General features: G+C 46.3%; 1 long non-coding RNA gene across 1 annotated transcript; it reads right to left on the reverse strand.

Moving 5' to 3' along the window:
- Positions 1-6,948: 6,948 nt before the first annotated feature.
- Positions 6,949-18,371, reverse strand: LOC103273222. Its single transcript, XR_002482688.1, has 2 exons — positions 18,253-18,371; positions 6,949-7,355 (listed from the first exon to the last, which is right to left on the reverse strand). It is a non-coding gene; the product is annotated as an uncharacterized LOC103273222 (long non-coding RNA).
- Positions 18,372-18,684: the final 313 nt, after the last annotated feature.

Consider the following 18,684-nt stretch of genomic DNA (forward strand, 5'->3'; position numbering starts at 1 on the left):
GAAAGGGGAAGGAAATGGGGTCAAAGCTCCTGAAGGCATCCTAGTGGTCTCGAGGTCAATGGCCCTTCCTGATCCCTAACGCTCAGTGGGCCTCCGTGGCCAGCTCCCAACACCAGGCCAACTCATCCAATTTCAACTAACGAAACCTGACTCAGCTCAACAACTTCAGTTCAACCTCCTGTCCCTCAGTCCACTACACTTAGGTCCAGCCCCTACAAAACACCACCTCACACTTCTCTCTACAGTGAGCCTGTCTTCACTGCTGAGACCAATTTCCAGCGATCACTCAGGTCTCAAAACCATTATTTACTTAAAAGACTTCAGCTGCCAACCAAGGCCATGGAGGAAACCTACTGTTCCTGAACCAGTAATGTCAACAGCCATCACAGAAGAGCAGAGGCCAGAACGTGAGGCCATGAAGAGGCAGGCTCAACAAGAATGTAAAAATGCTGCCAAATATACCTCCTGGGGGAAAGTGCAGTTTTTTGTTCAGAGGGAAAAAGATACGGAAATTTCTCAATACTATGGCTACAGAATGTAGATGTTGCGAAGATTCTTGGCATCCTTTTTGGTACCACCTAGTTTTCTACATATACATAGATACAATTTCTCAATTTATTTTAAAACTTAATGAAACTAAAATAGCATGTAAAAGAACTGTTCAATATATGACTGATAAAGATTTTCTTGAGTTTTGATATTCTGTTATCTATGGTTTTTCTTTGGTAAATGTGGTGATCAAAGGTAGTGGCTCGTGCCTATAATTCCAGCACTTTTGGAGACAGAGGTGAGAGAACTGATTGAGTTCAGGGGTTGAAGACCAGCCTGGGAAGCTTGGTGAGATCTCATCTCCACAATAATTTTAAAAATTCATTAGGCATAGTGGCATGACCTGTAGTTCCAGCTACTTGGAAGGCTGAGACTGTGGTGACTGTGAGTGTGCCACTGCATTCTAGCCTGGGCAACAAGTGACACTCCAACTCAAAAAAAAAAGAAAGAGAGAAAGAAAGTTGATTTGGAAAATAGGGAAAAGGGGATAAGGATTGAGGAAAAAGAAGAAATAAATAACCTGGTCCAGGGCTAAAATGGCCAAAAGGAGAGAGATTTTATGGGCTTATGAAAAGAATCTGGAATGGAGATAATGGGAGTAGTCTGACACAGAGTCTGAGGTTAGCACTGAAAGGAAACCATTTGGACAAAGTTGGAGATGGCAGAACCTTAGCCTAGGTTGATCATAAGAAATGTAAAAGATCTCATGGAGGATGACCTCATATCATGGCCTACCAGGTACACATTTTAGAAAATAAGGTTTAGAACACATCTTCAATAGGTTTGGGCTATATTAACCATATATTATAGCCAGAAAAGATGAATACCAAACATAGGGGAATGTACCAGGGGAGTAGTAAGGGCCCCCGGTAATTCTAGGGCAGTTGATAACCTGGGGACTAAATAGTTAAGCCACCACAGTTTGAAGCCTTTTCAGAACAGGGACTGGAATATAAATCACCATTTACTCAACCATGATGACAAGACCAGCAAGACATACTATTTAAGATAACATTTACAACCCACAAAGCCAGTATATCACTGTGACACTTTACTAGTGAGGCTCAGCAATGGGTTGGGGTCACACCACCTGTGAGGAGGCAAGGCCCCAAAGTGAAGTTTTAGAGGATCCCCAAAGTCCTTTGTGTTTTTAAGTTCCTGCAGCGGCCAACCTGGCTTTCAGAGCACAGCATTTGGAGCACATAAGATTGAACTTCTGGAAGGGCCTAAATATTAAGTTGAGGGGCCCCCACCATGTCTCCCTCCATGAAACCACCTTATGGAATTTTCTTGTCATCAACTGAAGCACATGAGAAAAATTGGTTTGGAGTGTACCTTTCCATGGGATGAGAGAGATGAGTGCATATGCACATTGTGTCACCCCCAAAGCCACAGAATGCTGAAGCCCAAGAGCCCCGAGGTAAACTTGGGTGGCCTTGAGTCACAGTGCAAGGTAGAGAGGGTTGGGTATGGTGTTGAAAGGGCAGGAAAGGAATCAATGGGGGTGAAAAAGATGATGAAGTAGTGCATCACCAGCATGAAAAATCAGTAATTACTTTTTAGAAATATTTTGAGATATAACTTACATAACAAACTTATACAATTCAGTGGCATCTGGTGCATTCATGAGTTGGTATAACTATCAGATCAATTACATTTTCATCCCCAAAATAAAACCCTGTACCCATCAGCAGTCAGTCATTCCCTATTCCATCCTCCCACTGGCCCCAAGCCCCCACCAGTTCCTGTGGATTTGCCTTTTCTGTCGATTCAAATAAATCGAATCAAATGTGACCTTTGGTATCTGTTTTTTTCACTGAGCATAACAGCTTAAAGGTGTATCTATGCTCCAGTGAGTGTATTTCATTCCTTTTCATTACTGTATAGTATTATATTGTATTATTATACCCATTTGCTTATCCATTCATCAGTTGCTGAACATTTAGGTTGTTTCCCCTACTAAGTTACATTTATTAAGATTTTACTCTGTGCCAGTTATCACCTGGCTAAATTCATCCCATTTTAGATAAGAAGTAGAGTATATTAAGAACTTGCTGAAGATTTAGAGCTATAAAGTAGGAGAGCTAGGATTTGAACTCAGGCATTTAGGCCTCAGAAGTAACAGATTCAGCATAGAACATTAGATAAAGATAGAAAGGGGGAATTTCACCCATTTCCCAATGTTTCAAATATATCCACCTCCCCTCTCCCTTAGAGACACCTACTTTTGCCACTTTGAAAATTAGTCTGGGGAAATTATTTATTTCTATCCCAACTTGATTGTACCATGAGTTATTGAATAATCTGTCCCACTGACTTGAGATATCTTTTTTATAGTATACTAAATTCCCATAAGTATTTGCATTACTGGATTAATAATTAGCCTGGTGTTTTGCCTTTTATAGTCACCATTTCTCTAGAATACTTTTTATCTCCTTTTGATTTTTAAAATGCTTTACTTCTTAAGACGTTACCCATTATGTTCATTCATTTTTCTTTTATCAGCTTATTTCTTATTTATTTATTGTTTTTGAGTTGGGGTTTCACACAGTTGCCAAGGCTGGAAAGCAATGGCACAATAAGGGCTATCCAAAGCCTCAAACTCATGCACTTAATCAAGCCTCCTGCCTCGGCCTCCCTAGTACCTGAGACTACAGGTATGCACCACCAAATCAGGCATTTGTGTGTGTGTGTGTGTGTGTGTGTGTGTGTGTGTGTGTGTTTGATGAGGTCTGGCTATGTTGTCCAGGTTAGTCTCAGTCTCCTGGGTTCAAGCTATCCTCTCCCTTCAACCTCCCAAAGTGCTGGTATTACTGGCATTAGATGCCTTCCCCAGCCTGTTTAATAAAATATCAAAAACACGGTGGCTCACTTTCAAGATTTCCTGACTCTGCTCCCTTTCCTGACTTTCATTCTTTGTGTTTGTTGTTCCTCCTGTTTCTCCTCTGTGATATGCTGCATCCCAGAAAGGAACTCTGGCTTCTCAGGTTCAACAGTGAAGAGGGGCTAGGCTGCTTCAGCCCTTCAGATTCTACTACTGGCCCCTGTAATTACTCACTTTGGGACTGGGCACACCCCTCACCATTTCAGCTGCTGTTCTCAAACTGACTCACTTTACTTTCCAGTGAACACTGGCTGGCACCTTAAAGACCTCCTGGCTGGCCACTCCCTCTTGTGCTGATGGTCATACCTGGCAGGTCTGATGCCTGTTGGTTTGCCCCACCCTCTGTGTTGGGGTTCAGAGGAAGAACTTTGTCCTCTAGTTTGTGGGTAAATGCTATGCAGGTTTTGGTTTCGTTTGAGCTATTTCCATGAGAGGATTTCAAGAGATTCAGAAACTTCACTGCTATGCCTCCATCTTTCTCAAGCCCACCTCAATCTTTGATGTAATTATTTTAAATAGAGAGGCCCTGCTGCTTTCAGTTTCCTGAAGCAGAGCTCCATTTGCCCCAAACTAGTTAAGACTCTGAGGCACACAAGTCTTTTGGAGTCCCACTGTCTACCAAGGGACATCATGTCTGTTCTTGCTTCATCCATGTCTTGAGTGAAAGTTAAAATAGCCAAGAGGGCGTGTGGGTTCGGAGGCATTTGGCCACTATCAGAAGTTGAAGAACCCTGCTGGGCAGATGAAAAATCCAGAGGCAGGCCCTGGTCAGGAAGGTGTATCCTTTCCTTCCCTCTTTTCCTTCTCTTTGTATCTGCTTTTCTAAACATGAACAAAACAATCTCCAATCTGTCCTCCTTCCCCTCACACACACAAAAAACTGGTCCCTGCAGTTTTCTTCATCTCAGTTCACGGATATGCCATATTTCCCCTAACTCAGGCCAGAAAACTTTGAAGTCATAGACTCTTGTCTCTTCCTCCCAACTGCATATCCAAAACATCAGCAAATTCCATTTGCCCTACCTTCAAGTTGCTAGAACTTGTCTCTTCTTCCCAACTGCATATCCAAAACATCAGCAAATTCCATTTTCCCTACCTTCAAGTTGCTAGAACTTGTCTACTTCTAACCATATTCCCCATTTTCATGTTAGTTCAAGCTCTCATCATTTCCTGCCTGGATTATTGAAATATCCTTCTAGCAGTGCAGAGATTCCCAAACTTACTAGACTCATTAATCCCTCCTATCTCCCAGGAGGCCAAAATAAATACTTAATAGTCCCATTCATTAAATAGCTAAGTACCAACAATTTAACAAGTATTTATGTTTGTAGTAGGCTAAATAATGCTCAACCAAAGAGAAAAGGTCCTAACCTCTGGAACTGGTAAATGTTACTATATTTAGAAAATGGGTCTTTGGATGTGATTAAAGATCTTGAGATGAAGAGATTAGTTTTTACTATTAGGGTGAGCCCTGACTGCAACAATATGTGTCCCTATAAAATGAATACAGATGGAAATTTAATACAAACAAAAGGAGTGAAAGGCAATGTGACAACAGAGGCAAAGATTTAAGGGATGCAGTCACAAGCCAAAGAATGCTGGCAGTCACCAGAAGCTGAAAAAGGCAGGACCAAAATCCCCCAAGAGCCTCGAAAGGGAGTATAGCCCTCTCAATGCCTTAATTTTACCCTCGCAATGCTGATCTGGGCTCCAGACTGTGAGAATACATTTCTGTTTGTTTTAAGCATCAATATTGTGATTTGATAGAACAGCAACTGAAAGTAATGCAATGTTCTAACAACTAGGTATCATTTGAAAAATAATATATACAAGCTAACAAAAACTTGGCTTCACTCTTAATGACAATACTTGCTGACGAGATAGATATGCCTCTTAGGCAGTATATGTATCAAACCTTGGAATCAAATTGGACACTGACTGTCTCAATTCCTGTTCCACATTGATTTCCATAAGGAACTTGTTTCTTTTTCTTAAAGCTATTGCCAAAATCCAGCTTCACAAAGACATGGCATCATAGAAAGGAATGGAGCATGACCTGATAATAATAAACTGTGAACTACCTATTAGGTACAAGCTCACACATGACAGCTGTTAAGTATTACTATGACTTCTTCACAAATTTAAAATATCTTGCTATACCCAGTTGAATCTTCAGTGGTATCTTGGGATAATCTTGGCTCACATTTTGATCTGCAGTTCTAACAGTTTTTTCTGCTCCCACTTTTGTTCTTTCAAATTTTTCAACATGGCAGCCATAATGACCCTTTACAAAACATAAGTCAGACCCTGTCACTCTTTGCTCAAACCTTCCATGTCTTCTCATTTCCCTCAGATCCAAAGCCAGTGTCCTTACAATGGCTTACAAGGCCTGCTGTACATTGGGGTCAGCAAACATTTCCTATAAAAAAGCAAACAGTCTTTCTGGGCTAGATTGTCTCCGTCTCAATTATACCACTCTGCAGTTGCAGCATGAAAACAGTCACAGCAAATAGATACACAATGGGCCTAGGTATCTTCCAATAAAACTTTATTCACAAAAATAGGCTGCACCAGTTGCTGACTCTTGCACTGCATGACATCCTGCTATGCTCCCTCTCATATGCTCTACTCCAGTCAAAGTGAGGCCCCTTACTGTCCCTTAATAAAGCAAGTTCCTGAGTCAGGGCCTTTGCTCTTACTATTCTCTGCCTGCCATGCTCTTCTTAACTACTTCAAGTCTTTTCTCAGATCTTATCTTTTCAGTGATGGTCTCCCTCACCACACTATTTGAAATTGCAATGCCTTAGTGTGCTTCTTTCTATCTTCCCTCAATAAAATTCCCTTTACCAGGGCTTATTTGACCCTTAGTACTTTGAACCTCCTAATATGTTGTGTAATCACTTCTTTATTATGATAATTGTTTAAAATGATTAGTGTCAAACTGTATATTCCACTCCCTCACTAACCACTAAACTGTTAGATCCTGGAAAACTTTTGTTTTTGTTCAAAGATACATGTCTAATGCCTTAAGCAGTGTCTGGCATATAGCGGGTAATCAATCAATATTGTCGAGTAGCTGACTAGATGACTGTTTTTCAAAGAGAATAAATATAGTGGTATGTAATTCCTCATCCCTCAAAGTGATAGTGCCAGTCAGGCTCGGTGGCATAGCCTGTAATCCCAGGACTTTCAGAGGCTGAGGCAAGTAGACTGTCTGAGCCCATGGGTTTGAGACTGGCCCAGGCAACTTGGCAAGACCGTGTCTCTACAATAAACAAAAAATTCGCCAGGTGTGGTAGTGCGTGTCTGTAGTTCCAGCTACTTGAAAGGTTGAGATGGAAGGATTGACAGAGCCCAGCAGTTCAACACTGGGGTGGCCATGAGTTTGCCACTGCATTCCAGTCTGGGTGATAGAGTGAGACTCCAACTCAAAAAAAAAAAGTGATAGTGCCAGATCATAAGCCCATATTTTAACATAGAATATAGAAACTGAACAGAAAATGATGAGATCCAAATTTTCCATTTACCTAGCCCAAAGATTCTTATGTCATTTAACATGTGATGAAATTGGCAATCTTGAGAATGGTACTTGTACCTAAAACAAAGCTTCTGAATATTAGAACATAAGTTACATAACCCACAGCTAAATAACACATAACAAAAGAACATATTTCACATAAAACATATTCCTCATGTACACATTTAAGCACAGTTTAAAGATACACTCACTTTAAAGACTTTTCTTTCTAAACATGCATAAGAACTCATTTCAAACTAGTCATTTTTCTTGGCAACAGAAGATACCAGTCTTCAAAAATACTATTGTTGGAGCTCCAACCCACAGATTCATTTTCATTTCACCAGTTTTACAGTAGCCTTCCTCTCAAGGGACATCTTCTTCAACAGATAATTCTGACTCCAACTGAAAAAGAAACATAATTGGTATGCATTCACTATACACAAACTTAAATAGTTCCAAAACCCTTGCTCCATTTCCCTTTATATGAATGAGCTCACCTCACGTTGTTTTCTTCCTAAGAATTTACTTTCCAAATTGTATTTTTCATTTTAATTCCCCAATGGAGTCACAGCTAAATTTTAACAATGGGAACAATTTGTGTTTAGTACACAGTTTATTCTGTTTTCAGGGCATCCCCATCCCTAGTATTGTTCCACATAGGCTGTTTTGGTGTCTTGAGCTTGGAGCTCAACTAGGCTCTCCTTGAGAATCTTACTTATCTTTTTTTTTGAGTTGGAGTCTCACTCCATTGCCCAGACTGGAATCCTGGAGTGCAGTGGCTCTGGCAATCCTCAGCCTTCCAAGTAGCCAGAACTTGAGAGAGATTCCAGCACCTGAAGAACACTCCTGCAGCTGAGGAAGAGCCCTAGTCCTGAAGAACTACCCCTGCACATGAAAAATAATCCCACATGTGAGGGAACATCCCTGAATCTGAGGGAGAACACTCACCTTATAAAGAGTCCCTGTACCTGAGGGAGAGCCTCTGAACCTGAGTAAGAACCAAGCAACTGATGTAGAGCCCTTTCATCTAAGGATAGTTTCTGCACATGAGGGAGAGTCACTGCCCATAAGAGAGAGAGCCAGCCCCTGAGGAGAAGGTCTTGTACCTGAGGAAGAGATCTGCATTGAGAATGAGCTCTGCACCTAACCAAAGGCTCCTGCACCTGATGAAGATCTCTAGTACATCAGGAAGAACTCTTAAACATGAATAAGAGCACTAAAAATGAGAAAGACCTCCTGCACCTGAAAAAGAGTTCCTGCACCTTAGACTGGTCTCCTGCACCTTAAGGAAAGGACCATCATCAGGAATAAGCCATGAAGCTGATTAGAAAGTCCAGCACATCAAGAAGGGTCCCTGCACCTAAAAGCCCTATACCTGTAGATGAACTCCTGGAGAACCCCTGCCCCTGAGGTAGATCACAGCATCTACTGAAGAACAGCTGCACCTGAGGAAGAGTCCTGAACCTGAATAAAGGGACTGAACCTGAGGGAGAGCCCTGCAGCAGTACAATAGCCTCCACACCTGAGAGAGACTCCAGCACCTGATGAAGACCCCCTGCAACTGGAGAAGGTCCCTACACCTGAAGAAGAGCCCCTGCACATGAAGGAGAGTCACACCACAAGAGGGAGCCACCATGAATCTGAGGGAGAATACTAACTTATAAAGAGTCCCTGCACCTGAGGCAGATCCTTGCACCCAAGGTAAAGCCCTGGAACCTGAGGAAGAGCCCATCATCTGATGAAGAGCCCCTGTACCTGATAGACAGTTCCTGTACCTGAAGGAGAACCACTGTCCATAAGGGAGAGACTCAGCTTCTGAGAAGAAGTTCCTGAACCTGAGGAAGACCCCTGCACCTGATGAAAAACTCTTGCACATGTGAAAGAGCTCATGTACCACATTAAGAGCACTAAACTTGAGAAAGAGCTCCTGCACCTGAAAGAGAGTTCCCACAATGGAGGCAGGGCTCCTGCACCCTGAGTAGAGGCCCCTCATGTGGAACATGACCTGCATCTAGGTGAAAAGCCCAGCATGCACTGAAGAGCTCCTGCACATGAGGAATATCTTCAGCACAAGAGCAAGAGTGCTGACTTGGGGAGAGCTCCTGCACCTCAGGGAGATCCCCCTTACCTAAGGTACAGCCCTTGCACCTGAGAGATACCTTGGCAACTGATAATAAGCTCCTACAGCTGGAGGAGAACCTGAACTTCTGGAAGAACCCCTGCACCTGAGGAAGTGCCCTGCATCTGAGTAAAAGGGCTGAACCTGAGACAGTCCTACACCAGAGAGATACACCAGCACCTGAAGAGTCCCTGCTGTGCACCTGAGGAAGAGCACCTGACCTCATGAAGAGCCCAGCAGCTGATGAAGAAATCTGCACCTGAGGGAGAAATACTGCATCTGAGGGGAAACTCCCATACCTGATAAAAAGCCTCTGCATTGAAAAAAAGAGCCTTTCAACTGAGGAAAAGTCCTTGCCCCTGAGGAGATTCCCTGCAACTGAGGGACAGCCCCTACACCTTACGAAGAGCCTCTGCGGTTAATAAACAACCCTATACCTATGGGAGATCCCTATACCTTAGGAAGAACTCCTGCTCGTGAGGGAGAGCTTCTGCATCTGGTGAAGAGCTCATGTGCCTAAGGGAGAGCCCTGGAACCTGAAGGAAATTTCCTGCAACTGAGAAGCTCCATCACCAGAAGAGCCACTGCAACCAGAGAAAGAGCCTCGGCACCTGAAAAATTCATGCATCTGAGTAAGAGTCCTGGACCTGAGGAAGAGTCCTGGACCTGAGGAAGAGACTTGCACCTCAGGATGAGCCCAGTACCCGATTAAGAGTCCCTGTCTCTAATGGCGAGCCCTGCAAATGAGGGAGAGCCCTGCACCTGAGAGAGTCCCTGCACCCAAAGAAGAGTCCAGTTTCCGATAAAGAGCTCCTGCATCTGTAGGAGAGCTCACGTACCTGAGAGAAAGGACATCCCCTGAAGAAGAGGCACTATAGAATATGGAGAGCTCTACAAATGAGAGACCCTTGCCCCTACGAGAGCTCCCACATTTGTCAAAGAGTCCAGTCCCTGAAAAAGAGCAGCAGTACCATAGGGAGAGCCTAATACCTGAGGGAGAGGTCTACAGCTAAGAAAGAGCACCCCACACAAAAAGCCCCACATCTGATGAAAAACATCTATACGTAAGAACAATCTCCTGTACCTGAATAAAAGCACTGACCCTAAGGGGAATGCTGGAAACTCAGGGAGATGCCTCTCACCGGTGAAAGGGACTAGCTCTAAGGAAGATCCCAGCACCCAATACAAAGCTCTTTCAAAGAGCTCTGCATGGTTTAAAGAGCCCCTGTACCTGGAAGACCCCTACCCCTGGGGAAGAGAAGCTAAACACAGTGGAGGGGGGCTGTCAACCTATGGGACAACCTGCATCAGAAGAAGTGCTCAAGACACCTAAGAGACAGCTCATCCACATGATGAAGAACTCCTTGACCTGAGGGAGAACCCCTTCACCTGAGAGAGAATCCTGCACATGAGAATAAGCTGTACACCCAGGAGAGAACTCTGCACCTGAGAAACAGCCTTGCAACTGAGAAATAGCCCATAATCTAATGATGAGCCTTGCATCTGGGGGAGAGTTCTACACCTGAAAAAGTGCTTTGGCACATGAGAAAAGGTTCCTGCACATGAGGAAGAGCACTAACTATGAGAAAGAGTTCCTGCACCTGAGAAACAATCTAGCACTGATGTAGAACCCCTGCACTGGGAAAGCCCCTTAAACTGCGAAATACCATGTACCTGAAGAAATGTTGCTGCACATGAGGGAGAATCTATCTACCTGAGAGAGTCTCCCTGCATCACAGGGAGAACCCTGTACTATATAAATAGTCCATGCACCTGAAGGAGAGACCTACTCCTGAGAGAGAACACCTGCACCTGAGGGAGAAACCTTCCCCTGATGAAGAGCCCCACAACTGAAGAAGTTATGCACCTGAGAAAGAGTCTAGATCCTGATGAAGAGCCCAAGAACCTGAGGAAGAGTCCTGCAGATGAGTAAGAGCTGAGAATCTGAGGGAGAGCGCTGCATGTGAGGAAGAAATCAGCATGCGATGAAGAACCCTACACCTGAGAGAAAGCCAAGAACTGATGAGGAGCCCATAGTACCAGAAGGAGAGCCTGTGCACCTGAGAAATTCCTGCACCTGAAGGAGAGCCCCTGCACATGAGGGAGAGACCTAGCTCCAGAGGAGAAGATACAGCTCCTGATGTCCCGAGGGAGAGCTCAGTCACTGAGGAAGACCCCCAGTAGCTTAGGAAATGCCCCTGCAAACAGGGAGAACACTGTACTTGAGAGACCAGCACCTGATGAAGATCCCTTGGCCCTATAAAACATCCCTGAACATGAGGAGGAGACCTGCACCTCACAGAGAGTACCTGCACCAGAGAGAGATCCTAATCCCTGATGAAGAGCCCCTGCACCCTAGTGAAAGTCCAGAACCTGAAAAAGAGTCCTGCAACTTAAGGACCTTAAGCGCATCTGAGGGAGAGCCGCTTCGAATGAGGGAAATCTCTTGCAACTGAGCTATAGTGCTGAGCTTAAAGTAAAATTCCTGCACCCCAGGGAGATTCCATTTACCTGAGGGAGAGCCCATGCGCCTAAGGAACAGCCTAGACCCTGATGAAGTGTCCCTGCACATTACAGAATGTTCAGCACCTGACAAGAGCCCCTGCACCTGAAAAGAAGCATGCATCCAAGAAAGAGCCATGTACCTAAGACACAGCCCTGTAACTGAGGAGGAATCCAGAACTTGATGAAGAGTGCCGCACCTGAAAAGTGCTCCTGCACATGAGAGAGAGTCCCACCACCTGAAGGAGAGCTCCTGAACCTGTGTAAGAGCCCAGCAACTGAAGAAGAGCCCCTGTACCTGAGGGATGGCTCCTGCACATGAGGGAGAGACCTGCACCTGATGAAAGAGTCCCTGCACTAAAGAATAAGCACTGCATGTTAGGGAGAGTCCCTGCGACTGAGAAAGAGTCACTACACCTAAGACAGACCTCTTGCTTTGCATCTGGTGAAGAGCTCCTGTGTCTAAGGAAATGCTTTTGCACATGAAAGAGTTTTCCTGCACCTAAGAAGTTCCCACATCTGAGGAAGAACCACTAAACCAGAAGAAGAGATTGCACGTGAAAGATCCCTGCACCAGAGTAAAACATCTGGACCTGAGGGAGAGTCTTGTACCTTAGAAAAATATCCTACAACTGAGGATGGATCCAGCACCTAAGGAAGAGACAAGTCCATGAAAATAGCCCCTGTACTTGAAGGAAGTTGGGTATCTGAGGAAGAACCCCTAAATTAGAGGAAGAGCCCAGTAGCTGATGAAGAATCCCTGCAAATGAGGGTGAGCTGTAGCAACTGAAGGAGATCTCCCACACCTGATAAAGAATCTTTGCACTGAAGAAAGAGCCTTGCACCTGAGGGAAAGTTCCTGCACCTGAGAGTCTCTACACTTAATGAAGGCTCCCTGTACCTAGGAGAGACCCCTTGCAACTGATAAAGGGCCCTGCACCAGATTAAGAACCTCTGCACAACAGAAAGAGCTCTTGCATGAGAGTAAGAGACTGAACTAGAGGGAAAGCTTTTGCACCTGAAGAGTAGCCTCTGCCCCTGAGGAAGAGTCCCCACACTTGATAAAAGGCCCCTGAACTTTAAGGGAGAGACCTGAAACTGAGAGAGAGCCCCTACAGCTGAGGGCCCTGAACCTGAGGTCCCACACCTGAATAAGAGTCCTGCACTTGAGGTAGAACCTGAACTTGAGAACCCCTGCACATGAGGGAGAGCCCAGAACATGAGTAAGAATGCTAAACCTGAGAAAGAGCTCCAACACCTGAGGGAGAGGTCCTGTACATAAGGGTGTGGTCTACACCTAAGGGAGACACCTGAACCTGAGGAAGAACCTTGCACCTGAAGAAGAGAACCTGCACCTGACAGAGAGCCCAGACCCTGATGAAGAGCCCCTGCAAAAAAAAAAAGCCCTGAAAATAAGGGACAGTCTGGCACCTGAGGTAGAATCCATCCTCTCATAAAGAGCCCTGTACCTTAGGGAGAGCCCAAAAGTTGAGGAAGAGCCCTATACCTGACAACAATCCCAGCACTTAACAAAGAGCCCATGCACATGAGAATGATCTCCTGCACCTGAGTAATGGTGCTGACTCTCAGGGAGAACTATTGCACCTCAGAGAGATCCTCCTATCTGAGGAAGACCCCCTGCATCTAAGGAAGAATCCAGCATGTGATGGGCCCTGCACCTTTTGAAAATTCCCTATACTTGGGAGAGACCTGGCCCCTAGGGAAGTGCTCCTGAACCTGGGAAAAAAAACCCTCAACCTAAGGGACAGCCTTGCACCTGAAGAGGTGCCCCCAGATACATGATGAAGAGCCCATCTATCTAAGGGAGAATCCCTGCACCTGAGGGAGAACCCTGTACCTGAAAAAGAATTATGGATCTGAGAAAGAGCCCTGCACTAGAGGTAGAGCCCTGCAACTGAGAGTAAGCCCAGCACCTTATGAAGAGCCCCTGCAACTAGAGGGGGAGACTTACACCTGAAGCAGAATTTCTGTACCTGTGGGAGAGCTGCTACACCTGGAATGAGTCCAGCACCTGATGAAAAGCCCCTACACCTAGGAAAAAAGCTCTGTACCTAATGAAGGGACCCTGCACTGAAAGAGTCCCTTCTCTTGGGGGAGATCCCTCCACCTAAAGACATGCCCCTACACATAAACGAGAGTCCCTCCACCTGAAGGAGCCCTACTGCATCTGAAGAAGAACCCATAATCTTATTAAGAGTTTATGAAGAGTTCTGAACCTGAGACAGAGTCCTGCACCTAAGAGAAAGTCCTGAACCTGAGGGAAAACCCAGCACCTGCTGAAGAGTTTCTGCATGTGGGAGAGAGACTAACAGTTGTGGAAAAGCTCCTGCATCTGAGGAAGAGGACCGAAACTGGGGGAGAGCCCCTGCACCTGGTGGAGAGCCCCCAACTGAAGAAAGAGGCTTGCCCCTGAAAGACAGTCCCTGCACTGAAGAAGAGTCCCTGCAATTAAGAGAGGCCCTACTGACACTGAGAGAGAGCCCTACACCTGACGAAGAGCACTAAACTCGAGGGAGATCCGCTGTACCTGAGAGAGAACCCTGCACCCGTGAAAGAACTCTATACCTTGCAACTGAAAAGAATTCAGAAGAGCCCCTGTACCTGAGGCAGACTCACCTACTGAAGAAGTGCCCCTGAATATGAGACAGGACTCTGTACTTTGTGAAGAGTCCCTGCACCTAAGAGAGAACCCCAGTGCCTGATAAATAGACCCTGCAATGAAGACAGAACCTTGTCCCTTAGGGAATGTCCCCACACTTGAGGAAGACTGCCCACACCAGAGAGAGAACTCCTACAACTAAGGGAGAATCTCTGAACATAGAAGATGTCCTGCAACTGAAGGAGAGCCTCTGCTCCTGGGGGATAGCCCCCACACTTGATGAAGAGCTCCTGCACCTAAGGAAGAGTCCTACACCTAAAGAAGAGCCTCTGCTGCTGAGTGAGAGTCCAGTACTGGAGGAAGAGGCCCTGAACCTTAGAAAGAGCTCCTGCACCTGAGAAAGAATTCAGCACCTGAGGAAGAGCCCCTATACCTGATGGAGAACCCCTGCACTGGGAGAGAGCATTCTCTTGAGAGGGTGCCCTGTATCTGAGGAAGTCCTCCTGAACATGAGGGAGAGTTCCCTCCACCTGAGGGAGTGCCCCTGCATCTAATGGAGAACTCTGCAGCCTATGAATAGTTCCTGCATCAGGGAGAGAGACTTGCCCTTGAGGAACAGGCAAGCATCAGAGGGAGAGCCCTGCACCAGATACAGCCCTGCACCTGAGGCAGAGCTCACCACCTAATAAAGAGCAAGAACCTCACCCCTAAAGGAGAGCCTTGCACCTGAAAGATACTCCTGCACCTGAGGGAAAGCCTAGAACTTGATGAAGAACCCGTGCACCTGTGAGAGATCTCAGCACCTGAGTGAGAGGTCCTGTCCCTGAGGGAGAGTCCAGAACCCTATGAAGAGCCCCTGCTCCTGAGGGAAATATTCTGCACCTGATGGGAAGCCACTGCACTTAGGGAGAGACCCAACTCTGAGAAGAAGTTCCTGCACCTAACTAAGAACCCTGCATCCAACTAGAGCTCTGCACCTAAAAACAGTTCCTATGCCTAAGGGAAACCCCAGCACCTTATGAAGAGTCCCTGCCCCTAAGAAGATCCCTACAATTTGGGAGACACCTGCACCTGAGAAAGCACTTGTACCTGTGGAGGGTCCAAAACCTGGATAAGAGCCCCAGCACCTGAGGGAGAATCCCTGCACCTGAGGACAGCCCGGTCCCGATGATGAGTCTGCACCTTAAGGAGAGCCCAAAACCTGAGAAAGAGCCCTGCACCTGACAACAAGTCCAGCACTTAATTAAGAGCCCCATGCACACAAGGAAGCTCTCCTGCACCTGAGTAATAGTGATGAATAAGAGGAAGAATTGCTGCACCACAGGGAGATGTCCCTTGCCTGACAGAGAGCCCCCGGACCTAAGGAAAAGACAGGCACCTAATGAAGAGACTCTGTACCTGGAGAAGTACCCTGCAATTTTTGAAGAGTCCCTGCACCTGGGAGAGCCCTGGCCCCTGGGGAAGTGCTCCCAAACAAGGAAAACAAACCATCAACCTGAGTGGCAGCTCTGCACCTGAAATGCCCTGGCACATCAAGGAGAGTCCCTGCATCCAAGAAAGAGACATATACCCTAAAAAGATCCATGCACTTGAGACAGAACCCTTCAACTGAGGAAGAGCCCAGAACCTGATGAAGGTGCCCTACACCTGGGGAAGAGCCCTGTGCCTGAAAGAGTGCCTGCACCTGAAGGAGAGCCCCTGCCCCTAAGAAGGAGTCCAGCCCCTACAAATGGGGAAAGAACCCCATTCCTCATGAAGAGCCCCTGAACTGCCAAAGTCCTTCACATGGGGTAGAGCCCTGCACCTAAAGAAATACCCCAGCATAAGAATGAGACTCCCGCCACCTGAAGGAGCCACCCTGCATATAAGGAAGAACCTGGCTTCTTAGGAAGAATTCTGAACATGAGGTAGAGTCTCGCACCTGAAGGAGAGCCATGCCCCAGAGAGAGAATTCTGCACCTAGGGAAGAGCCCTAGCACCTGCTGGAGAGCCCCACACTAAAGAAAGAGGCTTGCGCCTAAGAGACAGGCCATACATTTGAGGAAGTGTGTCCCTGCACTTAAGAGAGACCTCCTGCAACTGAGAGAGAGCCATGCACCTGAGGAAGAGCACTAAACTTAAGAGATAGCCACTGTACCTGAGGTAGAACCCAGCATATGAGGGAGATCCCTGCAACTGAGAAAGAGCCCTCTGCTCAATGAAGAGTCCTAAACTGAAAGAGAACCCAGCACCCAATTGAAGTGACCTGGAGTGAGAGCTCCTACATCTGTGGGAAAGCTCTGCTAGCTGAGGAAGGTAGATCCCTGCACCTGAGGGACAGCCTTAAACCTCAGGCAAAGCCCTACACATGAGGAGAGTCCTGCACTTGAATAAGTGTACTGAACATGACAGGGAGTTCCTACAGCTGAGAGAAAATGCCTCTGTCTAAGGGAGGCCCTTGCACCAGAGAAGCAGCCCTGAACAGGAAGGAAAGCACTGTACCTGATGAATAGCCCCTGAGCCTGGGGAAGAGTCTTGTGCCTGATGAAGAACTTGTGAACCTGGGAAAGCCTCTGCCCTTTAGAAGAGCCCCTGAACCTGGGGGAGAGCCCAGCAACTGAAAAAGTGCCCCTGCACATGAACAGAGAGTCTCTCCATCTGAGGAAGAGCCATGCACCTTATGAAGAGCACTGGCACCTGAGGGAGAGCTCTACATTAGAGGAAAAACACTTACACCCAAGGGAGAGTCCTATGTCTGAGAAAGAGCCCTGCATCCAAGGGAGACACCTGCACCTGAAAGAGAGGCCTGTACCTGAGTAAGAGTGCTAATGCTGAGGAACAGCTTCTACACCTAAGGATGAGCCCCTCTCTCTGAGGGAGATCCATGCACCTAAGGAAGAGCCCTCAATGTGAGAAAGAGCCCTGTGCCTTAGGGAGAGCCCTGGACCTGCTGAAGAGTCCAGCACCTGATAAAGAACATCTACACCTGTAGGTGGTCCCTGCACCAGATGAAAAGACCTTGCACACGAGGCAGAACTCCTGCACCTAGGTAATAATGCTGAAACTCAGGGAGCATGCCTGCACCTGAGAGAGAACCTGAATCTGAGGGAGAGCCAGTACCTGATGAAGAGTCTCTTTACCTAAGTGAAAGCTCCTTTAACTGAGGGATGAAGAACCCCTGCACTTAAGGGAGAGCCCTGCACCTGATTTAAAGCTCCTGCACTCGAGAAAGAGCTCCTGCACCTTAAGGAGAGGCCTCTGCACCTGGAAGATGCCCTGCATCCGGGGAAGAGCCCTGCCACTGAGGGAGCGCCCCCACACCTGAAAGCCAGTGCACGTAAGGGGGAGTTCTGCACATGAGGGAGACTCCCTGCTCCTGAGGGAGAGTCTAGCTCCTGATGAAGAGATCATGTACATGACAGATCATACACCTGAATAAGAATGCTAATCCCAAGAAAGAGACCTACACCTGAGAAAAAGCCCCTGACCCTGAGGGAAAAAATGCAGCACCTTATGAAGAGCTCCTGCTCTTGGAGAAGAGCATTGCACCCAAGGTAGTTAACTAAACCCAAGTAAGAGCTGTGAACCTGAGAGATAACCCGACACCTGAGGGAAAGCACCTGCACCTGAGGAAGATTCCAGCACCTGACAGAGACCCCCTGCACCTGAATAAGAGTGCTGAACCTGAGGGAAAGCTCCTATACCTGAGGAAGAGCTCTGCATCTGAAGAACTCCTGCACCTCAAGGAGAGCTCCTGTACCTGAGGGGGAGCTGCCTCACCTTATGTAGAGTCCTGGAGCCTGAGTGGAGCTTCTGAAACTGAGAAAAAGTTCTGGCATCTGATGAAGAAATCCCCCACATGATCAATAGATCCTGCTCTGATGGCAAGCTTCTGTACCTCATGAAGAGCTTGTCTGCCTGATGAGAAGCCTCAACACCTGACAAAGGGCTTCCACACATGAAGTAGGACTCTTGCACCTAATGCAGACCTGCTGTGCCTAATGTAGAGCTCCTCCCTGAGATAAGTAGCTCTCACACCTGTGGGGTCAAAAGCAGAGGCACAGAGGATTTGGGCTTACCTCCCTCCAGATCCAGGCACCAACGTCCATCAGAACAGGATATGAGAGGTACTGGCATCTGTAATCTCACTCCGGGATGTTGGACTTGTATGTGCCTGTACCACAGCACCAGTCACCTGTCAGTAGCTATTTAGGTAAATAACACATTTTTACCATTAAAAACAAGGTTATATGAGCACTCTTATACAAAAGTTTTGTACATATGTCATATTTCTTTCAAAGACATTTCCAGAAATAAGATTGGATACCACTAACTTTCCCTTCAAAGTCTGTCATATTACTTCACCAATCAGTTTGTAATAATGATACTAATGCTGGTGCTAGCTGCTTTATTTCTTGAGGGCTTCCTATGTGCCAGGTACTATATTATTCACTGTTCATGCAATATCTTGTTTGAGCCTCTCATCAACCCAGTGTGGTAAGTACTAAAAT

The sequence above is a fragment of the Carlito syrichta genome, unplaced genomic scaffold, assembly GCF_000164805.1.
Source record: "Carlito syrichta isolate Samal-C Ts95f unplaced genomic scaffold, Tarsius_syrichta-2.0.1 Scaffold313898, whole genome shotgun sequence".
In the NCBI taxonomy this organism is placed as follows: Eukaryota; Metazoa; Chordata; class Mammalia; order Primates; family Tarsiidae; genus Carlito; species Carlito syrichta.